We start from the raw sequence: 12585 nt of genomic DNA on the forward strand, positions 1-12585 counted from the left end.
GCAAGACAAACAAGAGGTAGGAGGGGAAACAGGCACAAAATGGTGAAGTCCAAGGTTAAGTCCAATGGTGAAGTCCAAGCCAGTCAGTGGCAGAGCTAGGAATTGAATTCAGCCTGCCCAACTCCCAGTGCAGTGTCCTATGTGCTAGCCTGTGCAAGCCCTGTGCAACTGTGCTTTAGCATGGTTACACTGGACTGCCAGGTACAGACCTCCCTTTCTGGGCTGTCTCTGATTTCAATCAGCTCTCCCAGCAGCCACAAGGCTATGCAGGACCTCCTGCAGCTGTCCGTGCAATTGCCCTTGACCAATGATGCATGGCCAGTAAAGGACACCTATTTGGATTTCAGGCAGGGGAACAAAATCCTGAGCTGACACTTGTTTTTGCTTTTGGGCAAGGCACAAGCATTTCCTATGATCTCCAGAACCAGTGAGCAGAACAGGCCATCTGGCCTGACAGACCATGACGGGATCATCTGCTTCTGCCAATCCCAGGGCCGCTGCTGTGCATGCTCGACTGGGGTTTCTGAATGCTCCAGCGGGCTGCCCTGAACCAGGGAATGTTCTGGATCCCAAACATTTGGGAGAGAGGATCATGAACCAGCCCCTGCTCCTGCACCTCTCTGCTGCGGGCCCAATCCTGCCAGCCTTACTCACAAAAGAAACCCCTGGTGGCTTACCCTGACTCAGCTCTCAGAAAGGTCATTCGTTGGGATGATCTAAAAACCAGAGACTCCTGAAATCAGCCCAATAGGGGAGATCTCACCAGGAACCAGTCAGCAGATGCTCTGGCACATGAACCTGAGGAGGGAGAGGGGACCAGGATTCCTGAGGCTGCATGGACCTTAACAGCTTTGAGTTCCCACAGGTGGGTTCCAATTTTCCGTTACCTCTTTGCTCCTGGGCTCTGCTTTGACCAGAGACAATGAACTAAACTCTCCATTTGATCAATGGGCAGCAGCTGCTGCCGAGTGCCTGTGACATGGCCTCAGCTTGCTGCTCTTCCTTAAAGCTAGCCACAGAAGACCAAGCTCTGGGAACAGCCCTTGAATTGTGTGTGCTGAACAGAGTCGCTTTTTCCCCACTAAGAGCCATGTCTCTTCCTGAGCCCTGGGGTGAGGTCCTCTGCTCCATGTCCCTCCCAGTTCCCTGCAAACTTCACTCTTGTCCCTATTTCTCAGTCATTGTTCCCAGTACCAGTCGAAACCAGAGTTTTGTGGCCCCTCCCTCATCTGAGGGGGTGGGCCTTTTGTTCTGGTGGGCTCAGGTTTAATAGGCCCTGGTTCACAGTGAACGAGGGGTTAACCTCAGCTGAGCTTCTCTCGCCACAGTGGAGATGCTTTGGAGAAAAACTGTAAATCTAGTCACCCAGGCAGGATTTCTGGGAAGGAGGGTGGGTGGGTGTTGGGTGTTTTGTCCAGCGTTGTAGGACTGGGCCAAAATTCCAGCTGGAATTGTTTTTGGACTCCTTTGTTTGTTTCTGCTCCCTTATTTTGCATTATGGAACAGACCTTGCTGCCTCTCTCTGAATTCCACCCCCCAGCACTGCCCACTAACTCAGTGCACCAGCCTTCACAAGCCAAGTTTCCTTGGAGCCGGCAGTGATGCTATTTCAGACACAGCGAGTTTCTGCAGCACCCCCAGTCCAAGGCGTGGGAGTGTCTTAGGCACAGGCCCGGGGCCAGGCTCATGGCTGCAAAAGGCTCTGAGTGAAGCACCAGTGGCCGTCAAGGAGAAAGCTCTGAAATGGGGCAGGCGTGTGATCCTGGCCTGTTCTTCTTGCTGGCTGCAAAGCATCAGCTCACCCGCTTACCCCTTTATCATTATTAGGCTTTGTCAAGATGAAATCATGCATCTCTCTGTGACATAGTCCCAGCTCTGAGGAGTTTACAGTGCGAGATGACGTGAGTTGTGTTCCCCCATGTGCTGGGGTCTGCCTGGGCAGAGTATGCTCCCAGCTCAGCACAGTGGTGGGATTTCTCTGAGCGCTTTTAGAATGCTCTTGTGTGTACAGGTCTAGAGGGTTATTTGTCTCCTGATGTTTTCTCCCTGCTGCCTGATTCCCACCCTGTGCTACCTCTTCTGGCTAGATGGCGCACAGGTCCCCAGCTGCCTTGTCTATTTGGATTGCTTTCATCTCCAGGGCAGGCTTTGCACACCAAGGGAAACAACTGATCCCAGCAGTCTCAGACCAATGCAGACTAGAAAATGGGAAGTCCCATTTTCAGGCCTGGGGATAGAAAAGGTAATAAACAGCCGGTGCATCTTAAAGAGATTCATTTGATGGCAGACAAGGCAATCACTTAGAACTCCTCAGCGCTGCCGCATCCCTGCAGGTCAGGAGCACACGAGGAATGGCTAGTAACTCCTCTCAGGTTAGTTTTAGCTTTAGGTTAGCTCATCTTAGGTTTAGCTCTCTTTAGAAAAGAGACTTGGCCCTGAGTTACTTCTGAAGAACTGCTAATTCTGATTGTGTGAATAAGATTTTGTCTCTCCAGATAGCTCCCATCATTGACTTGCAGGGAGGTATCTCAGAGCTTAGCATGTTGAGAACAGACCACAGTATTTCAACTTTTCCTCTGAGGCTCAGTGAAACTCCCCATGAAACCTGCTCAGCCTAGAATTGGGGGCACCATGGAGGTGACTTTCTGAATTACAGCTGCAGTTGTTGCTAATTGGGGTGTTGCAGCTGGTTATATTTTCTTGCTGTGGCTGCTACCAGACAGTGTTGCAAAAATCAAGACAAAGTATCTTTGCAGAGGAAGGTTTGTGTTCTCTATCAACCCCCATCCACCAACACTCCTGTTCTCTAGCGCCTGCCATGCTGAAGGATCCCAAAGCACACACAGTGACAAGCCAATCTGCCAGGCCCCTGAGAGCCCCGTTTCCTCCTCTGCAGGAGATTATCTCTTGATTATTTGCTCAGTGCATTTAACCCAGGTGCTCCTCACAGCCAATGTAAGGACAACACTTAGCGCATGCAGCTATGTTCAACTTCTCTACAACATCGACAATCTTAATCCATCTGCTGCTGCCTCCAGGGAATCCGTGTTATTTGTCTCCTGCCACTCAGTGCTAAACACAGACTGCTACTCCAGAAGGCTGGAATCCCAGGGTAGGGCATTGGCAGGAGAAGTGTCTCATCTTGAAACATCCCTTCAACATGGGCTAATATTTGTCTTTCCTATCTCATATCGACAGTCACATAAAGGCACAAGCCTGACCTTTATGTCCCCAGTTCATTGGACACAATGACAGAAAAGCACAGGAAGGGGAGGGGCTGGTATCACACTTGGCCATTTGAGGGGAGTGATGGGGTGTCCACCCCACCCATGGCAGAGCAGTTTAAATGAGGGGAAATTAACTTTATATGTTGCACTTGGAGGAGGGCCAGGGCTCAATAAAGCCTAATGGAAGATGGCATTCAGTCAGCTGGGAAGGAGCAGGTGAGGTCTGTATAAAGGGAGGAAGCTGAGCCCCACTGGGGGAAATAGTGTGTGGTTACTTCTTGTGTGAAGAGAGGCTTGTTTAGGACTATGAAGTCTAGTGAGATGTGAAAGGGAAACCATCTATAGTTACTGCCTAGCAGCAGGAAGTTTAGGCTGGGATCCCCAGAGAAGAGGGGGTGAGTAGAAGATAGAGATGGAAAGCAAGAAGGCGTGCAGGGTCTGGGAGTAAACAAACTGCAGTTTCTAGATATAGGAGTCCTGTCTGCAATCTAGAGTAGTGGCTAGGCCTGGGTTCCCCTACCAGCCGGTGGGCCTGTGGCACAGGACCTGGTCTTGGAGCAGAAGACAGTGTCTGGAATGGCATGTGGACAGCTGATCCAGTGGGGCTTTGATACCCTCAAGGAGAAAATTCTCCCAGTGACTCGGCTGGAAAGCTAAGCCCTGAGGTGGGAGCATTGAGAGGCCTGGAGAGCAAGCAACTGTTGGGAGGTGTCTGACCTGAATGGAGCAAATACCCAGATGCAGCCACCAGGAGGCATCCGAATGGTGAGTGACCCTCATTACAGGGAGATCCAGAGACTTTCTTGCTGGTTTTGATCCCAGGTGATGATTTTTCATGTGTCTTGTAATCTGACAGGCTAGAGATCTGGCCTCAGAGCAGTCTCAGGGCTGGGGATTCCCATCCCTTTCTAATGTAAATCTCTGGGTGAGGTATTAGACTCTGGATCAGTGTTGGGTGATTCAATTATAATGTGACATTTACATGTCTGGTTGAACAGACTCAACGTGATGCATTACTGGCATATGCTATATCTGTCAACATCTGATCAAGCCCTGGTACGCTGTGTGTGCGTGCATGGATGAGTCACAGAAACTGGAGACTAGTCCATCCACCTGTCAGTGCAGGATTGTTCCCTAGAGCATATCTTGTAGAGTTCTGTACTATTCATTTTAAAAATCCTATGTGATGGCACTTCGGCTGGAAGAGACTATTCATTTAGCTGGCAGATGTTGCTGTCAGGAAGGTTTTCCTTTGCTTATTTTAATCTCCTTATCCCCAGTTATTGTCCCTTTCTCTGCTGCACATAATTCCTCTCTTCTTTGTTTCTATCCTTCAAATATTTGTAAACTTATGATGTTTGCTCTCCTAGTCTCTGCTTAGCCTAGCCTGGCATATTTTTTGTTCTACTGATGTCAATTTCACTTCCCAGTCTGAAGTCTTTGGTGGTAATATGAGCACTTAAACTGGTGCAGTGACTCACCCCCGAGGTGGCTTCGTTTCACAGACGGGCAAAGCTGAGCATGCATTTGTTTTGTTGTATTTGCAGGTAAATTAATAATACAGTTCTCCGTGCTGCACACGTGGGTAACCTTGGTCACTAGCAAGAGTAAAATTGCACCTCGGGTACGCGTTTGCAGAACTGGGCCTTTATATTGCACATAGGAAGTACTTGTCATCCAAGGATTTCAAAGAACTTTACAAAGGCAGATGAGGATCATCCCACAGGGGAAACTGAGGCACAGTGATACCCACAAAAGACTCCACTGTACTAGGCTTTGTGATGACAGGTACTATAGAATTACAGGCTGTTATAAATGCCAGGTGGGTGTGGTAATATCTTGTATTTGACCAACCTCTGTGGGTGAGAGAGACAAGCACAAGAGCTTCCTTCTTCTCTAGTTTACCCCCTTTGGCTAAGAGAGGTAAATATTGTGCTTGTATTTGAAGCCATTTAAACTATATTATAATAGTTCTGTGTGGCGCAAAGCTTAAGTGGGACTTAAGAGATCTGAGCTAAAGTCCCAACTCAGTCACAGACATCCTGTGGGACCTTGGGCCAGTCACTTAATTGTTCTGATTCTCCTTTCCAGGAAAATAAAAAGAAGAATGTTTCCTTTCTCCCACCCTTTGTCTCATTAGACTGTAGTCCCTGCTCCCAAGGGCCTATCTCTAACTGTGTTTGTACAGCACCTAACACAATGGGGCCTCTATCCTGCCGGGTCTCTAAGCACCATCATAAATTAACAAAGAACGGCCCCATGAGGTGCCTGTCCTGTGCTCAAGTACGGGTGTGGTGCTGTATTATACCAGCTTCTGCACATCTTCTCAAAAATCTGGATGGTGGAAAAGTCTGATAAAGACTCCGTTTACCTGTTCTCCATTTTACAGCTTCCTGCTTATCAAATGTCTGCTGCAGAGAACAGAAATCCCTGGAGGTGGGCAGACTGGCTTTCCTCCTGTCTGCACTTACAACTAAGCTTCAGCCACCAGCTTTGGTCACTATTTAAAAGTTCTCACATCTGCCCTCCAGACTGTGATCCTAGGTCCTGGCCAGACGGCTCTCGGATTGGGTGGAGGAGGGAGAACGTTGCGTCTAATGACTCCTGAGCTGAGTTGAAAGGCGTTTGGGCTGTTAGAGATCTGAGAGAAGACTTGACGCACAGCTACAGGAGCTGCTCCCGGGAGCCTTCTGGAGCCAGCCCTGCGTGTGGCTGACGTGCTCTGTGGTCTCGCTGGGGTGGGATTCTAGTAACCGTGCTAATGCAGGAGACCCGTGGAGGAAGGGACGCGGTGCCCTTGGAAAGCTGGGCTAGTCAGGCAGCTCTCAATGGAGTCGCATCCACTTTCTTGGCTGGAATCGTGCCAGGGAGGAACTCGACCCCCCACCCTGGGTTGGGCCAGGAGTCCCACATTCATACTTTTTTTTTTTTTTTTTTTTTTTTTTTAAAAGAGCGGCAGCCTGAAATAAATGACAGTGAAGGTCAAGGGGGATGTTTCTGGAAGGAGCTGGGGGCAGCGAGAGGCTGAGACTTTGTCTCCCTTGTCTGCGCCACAGGGTTAAAATCAGGCCAACCAGAAGATGCTGCGGGTTCACATCAATGCCTCCTCACGGCCACGTGCCAAACACCAGGGGGACGGCGAAATGGCCGTCAGAGACGAGCATCCCAGCCCAGAGGGCTCCCTCTGACGTTGGCGTCATCCTTCCTGCGCCCTTCTAGCTCGGCGCATGCCACGTCCTGGGGCAGCAGGAATGGACCGGCTCTTCTGAGACCACCCCCGCCACCCTTTGCCTTGGTGCCTTGCCGCGAGCCCTGAGGAAATGCAGGCCACCAGGGAGACGCTCCTGCTGCGAGCTGGGGGTGCAGCCTCTCCTTGCCTCTCTCCAGGGCAGGTGACTGCACCAGTGCCCTTGGCAGCTGGTCCCATTGGCAGCACCCGCCTAAGGCTTCTTAGCCCAGGCTCCCCCGCAGCAGTGACACCCATCACTGGTCTCTCCCCGCAGACTCCTGGCTAATCATTGATCCCTCTCTGCCTTCTGCCAGCCCTGGCCATATCTGTAGCCAGCTGTCAAACCTCCCCTCGGTCTCCCCCACGGTGCCCGTACCAGCTCTCACCCAGGGCGCTCTGCCACGCTCCCTCCAGTTTGTCCCTTCAAAAGGCAATGCCCAGCTCCGGCAGGGAGGCCTACCCAGCTAAGTAGGTGCCGGCCAGGGGCAACGCTGCCTTCTGGCAGAAAAACTGCTAGTGACGCTGCTCCTGCCTGCTGGGGCCTGGAAACATTAATAGCAGCTGGCAAACAGCCTGCCTCGCCTCCTCCCCAACAGGACTAGCTCTCTCAGCAGCACCCATGAGGAGCAGGGGGCTAGGGGTTTGGGGACCGCTGTCGTGCCGGAGCGCTGGGGGCAGCATCCTGCTTGGCCGTGCTGCTCCCAAGCTGATGGCTGCCGTGCCAGAGAAGAGGCTCGTCCAGCGAGCAGGGCACCCCTATGCGCAGAGACGATCGTCACCTTCTCTGGGCGAGCCAGGGAGAGTCTCCCGCCTGCACACGATGCCTGAGCCCACTGTGGCCTCTTCTCCCCGCTTCTCGGCAGTGGGTGGGTGGTGCTGTGTGAATCTGAAAGGTCCTTGTTTCACCTGTGACCTGCCCCAACCCAACAGCCCGCCAGGGTCAGGCTGGGACAGCCTCATGCCCTGCAGAGACTGAGAGGAGAAACCACATGTCCTTTTCCATGTCCTTTCTTCTGCTTTATCCCTCTCCGCTTTCTGCCAGGAGCGATTAGGGCCCTGTCGTTACCGCCCTGCGGTTAGTTTAATTATTTTCTTATCACAATTCTTTGATCTCCCCTGAATCTTAATTTAAAGCTTCATCTTATGTTGTGCAGCAAAACGATCATTTTTCATTCATTTCCCTGTGCCGAAGACATGCTCCCGGGCTGTGCCAAACCACTGCCCAGGACTGCACACCTGACAACGCAGGCAGGGCAGCGAGGGGCATTGCTCAGGCCCCAGGGCTGTTTCCAGCTGCATAACTTTTGGATTTTACTGCAGGAAAGGAATGGCCAAGGCAGGCTTCAAACATTCCCCATAGGTTGCAGCACATGCTTGGTGCGCTCAACTTGCCAGGGCAGAAGGCAGGTGGGAATCAGGCCCTACTTCCTGTTAGCCCAGTTGCACTAGCACAATGCTTGCACTGCACACCCTGACTGTGCAGGACTAATGTCAGCTTGGACCTCCACATATACACGGTGCTTTCCTCCTTCAAAGCACAGTGAGCTGCACAGCTCTTCCAGTAGCTCGAAGGTTAACTAGCTCAGTCCACTTAGAAGCTGGAGACTAGATGAGTTGCTGGGTTTATTAGCCAATAGACCCTGGTAACAGTCAACACGTTTGTTTCATAGTCTAGGCTTTGCGTGCTGCTTCTGAAGATGGCTTGCAGAAGAGCTGGCAAAGATTAGATTGCTCACTCTTCAGAGGCTTTTCCAGCCTGAATGCAGGCTCTGCATTTATTTTAAGGAAATAGAAGTGGGGGTTTTGTGATTCCTCAGAACAAAACAGCTTCAGCTCAGCTTTTACTTGAGGAAAGGTTGCAACAGCTGCCGCCTTGTGGGATCCTCTATTGGACCAATGACTGGGTCTATTAAATTGTACAGTTTGAAATGGGGCTTTCTGAAAAGAGAAATTCCCAGAGCAAAGCTTACTGGGAAAACCCATACATGCCTAGCTAAGCTGGTTCCCGTGCAGTGGAACTATTATCTCTTGGCAGTCACATCCTGTCCTAGAAGCCATTTTCCAGCTGCCCCTGGACCAAGAAGCTCATAACAACAAAAATCCCAGCTAGGATGCTGGTTTTATTCCTCTTGAATTCTGTGAAAACTCACTGTGCTGCTGGAAGGAATTCTGTGAGCACAAGCCAGTGATACTGTTTGTAGCTGGAGCAAGGACCATCCACTCACGAAGGTTAGCATTGCATGGCCTGCCAGCCATCGCTTCACAGCTTTAAATAAGCGAAGCTTAAACAAATTAAAAAAGCCCCCTCTTGAAGATTGTGTCACTGCAGCACAGCTGCTGGAATGTCAATTTCTTTGCACGCCTGGAGAACTTCCATCCCTGCTGAGACTGAGCAGCAAATATTTATTAACCTCCCTTCTCACTGCTACACTATTTCAGGGCCTTGTGCTGTGCCCATCACTGTGGCACACAGACTTGCTTTAATGTGCCAGCTCTTGCCAGACTGGCTCACCTTGAGTGACTAGAAAGAGTCGCCCAGAAAGGCAGCAAGACTTTCAGAGAGCAGGAGATCTGCCAGGTCAGTGACATTAGCTTCTTGGGATTACACCATTGCCCGTCACGGAGGGACTAAGTAGTCTGCTATCGTCCCTGAAATGCCCGTTTCCTGGAGCATCGCTCTGCTTCTCAAAGCCTCTCACACTCTGAGGGCCTAGCTATGCTGCTTAAGTGTGGAGCTACTACAGATCTGCAAATGGTTCTTGGTCATTCCCCTGCTCTAACATCTGTTCTTCCCATGCACCACTACAGGCTGGCAGAACTGGAACCATGAAGAAAGTCTAGAGGCAGCCACTGTGCAGCTGCAGAAGTCATGGGAGAATGCCCACTATTTCATATGCCTCAATTAAGGTGTCCTCCCCTCTGTTGTAACAGTATGGGGCGGGGGAACCATGCCATTCAAACAAACGTGGACCAAGAACAGGGATGCATGTAAAGATGTTGTTAGATGTTTTCTCCTCTCCACTGACAAACCACTTGCTTCCTTTGCTTGATCCTGCTGCAAACCCAAGATAAAACTTTCTACAAATGGGCTTTGCCAGTGGGGGAATTTTGCAAGTGGGATTCCCCTGTTGTGTTGTCACTGATCTGAGTCCTGTGCTCAGGGACACGCTCAGCTGTCGGGAAAACCAGCAGCCTTTTTCTATGGCTAAGACGCTTGATGAATAAAGGCTGATTTTCTGTCTGTATTTAGCAACAATGCTACTTATTGGCATTACAGTAATGGGCAGATGCCTCTGGACTGGGGATTGTCCAAACAGTACACACAGTACAGCTGTACAAACATGGAGTAAGAGTGGACAATCTAAATCTACAAAACTGACAAAAGGAAGCATTATCTCCACTGCCTAGATGAGGGGAGAGGCACAGAGATCCCAAGATCACAGCGCAGGTAGGAATTGAACTCAGATTCTCCAAGTCCTTCTCCTGCACCGTAAGCAGAAGATCATTTTTCTAACTCTTGAATGACCCTAGCAACCTACCACCCTTAGCAGTGAACTAGTGTTACTTTAGATAATGGGTGGGGTACAGCCGTTCCCTTTAATGGTAACAATTAAAACATTCATGATTCTGTTTATTCCTTTAAGCTCCACTAACCTACCCTCCTGCCAGGATCGCATGCCACACGCCCACCACTTTCTATGGAAATGATGAGAATGGCTGCCCTGTTCTGTCCTCTATTGTGCAGTTCAAGGGTGCACCGGTCATCTCGTTTACATCCCGCCATGAGCCCGATAGTCCTGCCCTTTGACTTTCACAGGGACCCAAACCAGGGAATGTGGCTCAGTAGAACAGCATAAATCCCAAAATGTAACTGTGCTGCGGGGACTCGCCACCACAGCACCCAGAGCCTGGATGCAGCCTTGCAGGGTTCTTCCGTTCTAGCATTCCCAGCCCTCCAGCCACGGTAACCTTCAACGTTAATCCCCTTCCGGGGTAACCAGTTCCTCTGCCCTTCAGCCTACCCTGCTGGGCAGAGCTCCCAGTGAAACAGGAGTGCTGGAGCCTAGAGACGGAGGCCTGGTCTACATCTAAAACCTGGATCAACCTCGGTACTTTGCTCAGAGGTGAAAAATCCACACTCCGGAGAGATATAGTTAAGCTGACCCAAGACCCTGAAGAATTCACCCCTCAGAGGCGGGAGCTGGGTCAGTGGAAGGATTAACTGCAGCGATGGAGAAACCCCTTCCATTGCTGTAGCAAGTGTCTACGGCGCTACTGTGGCGCAGCTGTAGTACTAGAGCTGAGCCACTACCGCATCTGTAGCGTGACAAGCCCCATCGTCTGTACTCAGTCCTCAGTTCTGTCTCCATTCCAGGACTAACTCCTAGGCTGTCTTCCTTGTCAGTCCCTCTGTCTACCTCTCACTGAAGTTCCCTGCTTTTTACCACCACAGAGTTCTTCTTTGCCCTTTACCTGAGCACTGCCTCCCCGAGCCTTCTGTCCTGAATCCCTCTTCCTTAGCAGGTTCACCTGCCTCCCTCCCAGGGGACTCCAGCAGCTTCTTCATGGACCCCCCGCTTCTTGCAGACCCCACTTCATAGCCTCCCACAGGAGCCTAAGCCACTTCCTGTCATTCCTCTCTTCCAGATGAGTTCTCTCTGGCCTTTTATGAGGCCCATGTGTCCATTTGGCAACACCTGACCCCAGCAGTCCCATCCCTGCAAGCTGGGAGGCAGCAAATTATGGGAACAAGGAGCTGGCCCCACTTCTCCTTAAAGGGGCCAGCCAGCCTGTGACTGTATGGGATGAAGAGGTCTGAGAGAAGAGTTGGAACTGTTCCATCATCTACCTTTAACAGCTTTCAGTGTGAAAGCCAGTCAAGAGGAACATTAAAAGGATGGGGGAATAGGTTCTCCACTGTAGCGGCTCATTAGCAATGCTATGGTGACTGGGTGGCTTTTGGTTTTGTCTCGAAAAGATTCAGATGCCATTACAGGAAGCAGTGGCCAAGTGGACAGTCCCTCAGCTGGTGTAAATGTTTATAGCACCCTCAGAACTGCGGAATCCATTGAGAACCACTTACAGCAGCTTCTCCTCTTGACACTGCCAGTGTCCTTACGATAGGAACAGTTCAGTGGCTCAGCGTTTACACCCTTGTGATGGGAGGAGCAGAACTGGAGTTTTTGGAAATTTTGCCAACAGTGTTTTGTTTACACGTGTTGCCTGATACATTGATTTGTGTATGCAGTGGTGCTGTCGCCATATTGGTCCCAGGATATTGGTGAGACAAGGTGGGTGAGGTCATATCTCTTTATTGCAATGGCTTTCAACCTTTCCAGACAACTGTACCTCTTTCAGGAGTCTCTTGTCTTGTGTACCCCATGTTTCACCTCACTTAAACTACTTGTTTACAAAATCAGACATGAAAATACAAGTCACAGCACATTACTGGAAAATTGCTTACTTTCTCATTTATGCCATATAATTATAAATCAATTGAAATATGCTGTACTTGCATTTCAAGCCAGTCTGTATGACCTTTTTAGTTTGTATTGTGCTTCGCTAGTGCTTTTTACGTAGGCTGCTGTAAAACTAGGCAAACATCTAGATGAGTTGATGTACCCCCACCCCCCGCACTCCCGGAAAACCTCTGTATACCCCCAGGAGCATGCGTACCTCTGGTTGAGAACCACTGTTTTCTTGGCCCAACACTTGGTAAGAGAAGCTTTTCAGCTTACACAGAGCTCTTCAGATCTGGGAAAGGTGCTCAGTGTTGCAGCTAAATACAAGGTGGAACAGATTGTTGTAATAAGCCATAAATCCAGTGTTGCTAAACAACAAGATATTACCTCATCCCCTTGTCTCTCAATTGATAGAATAGTACTTCATTGATTAGACATACCAATTACGCTTTAGTTTTGCAGGGTTCTGTTTTGTGACCAGACCCAGAAGCTTACAAGGATCCCGGCCTACAAGAATGCTGGCATGCATGAGACAATTATGCTTAGGAAGGGGGTTCTGCCCTGGTTGTGCTTTTGTTAACGGTGCTAACAAAAATATTAACACTCCAGCCTAGTGAAGTAGATACAGATAATACAAAACAGTCAAAACATCCAATGTCTGAGTGTC

General features: G+C 50.0%; 1 long non-coding RNA gene across 1 annotated transcript; it reads left to right on the forward strand.

Moving 5' to 3' along the window:
• The first annotated feature begins 3529 nt into the window (after positions 1-3529).
• On the forward strand, positions 3530-6832 carry LOC137157105 (uncharacterized). The gene is made up of 2 exons (XR_010920998.1): positions 3530-3992; positions 6179-6832. It is a non-coding gene; the product is annotated as an uncharacterized lncRNA (long non-coding RNA).
• The last annotated feature ends 5753 nt before the right edge of the window (positions 6833-12585 follow it).

The sequence above is a fragment of the Emydura macquarii genome, unplaced genomic scaffold (assembly GCF_026122565.2).
Source record: "Emydura macquarii macquarii isolate MOO-44397 ecotype Brisbane River unplaced genomic scaffold, CSIRO-AGI_Emac_v2 contig_1483, whole genome shotgun sequence".
In the NCBI taxonomy this organism is placed as follows: Eukaryota; Metazoa; Chordata; order Testudines; family Chelidae; genus Emydura; species Emydura macquarii.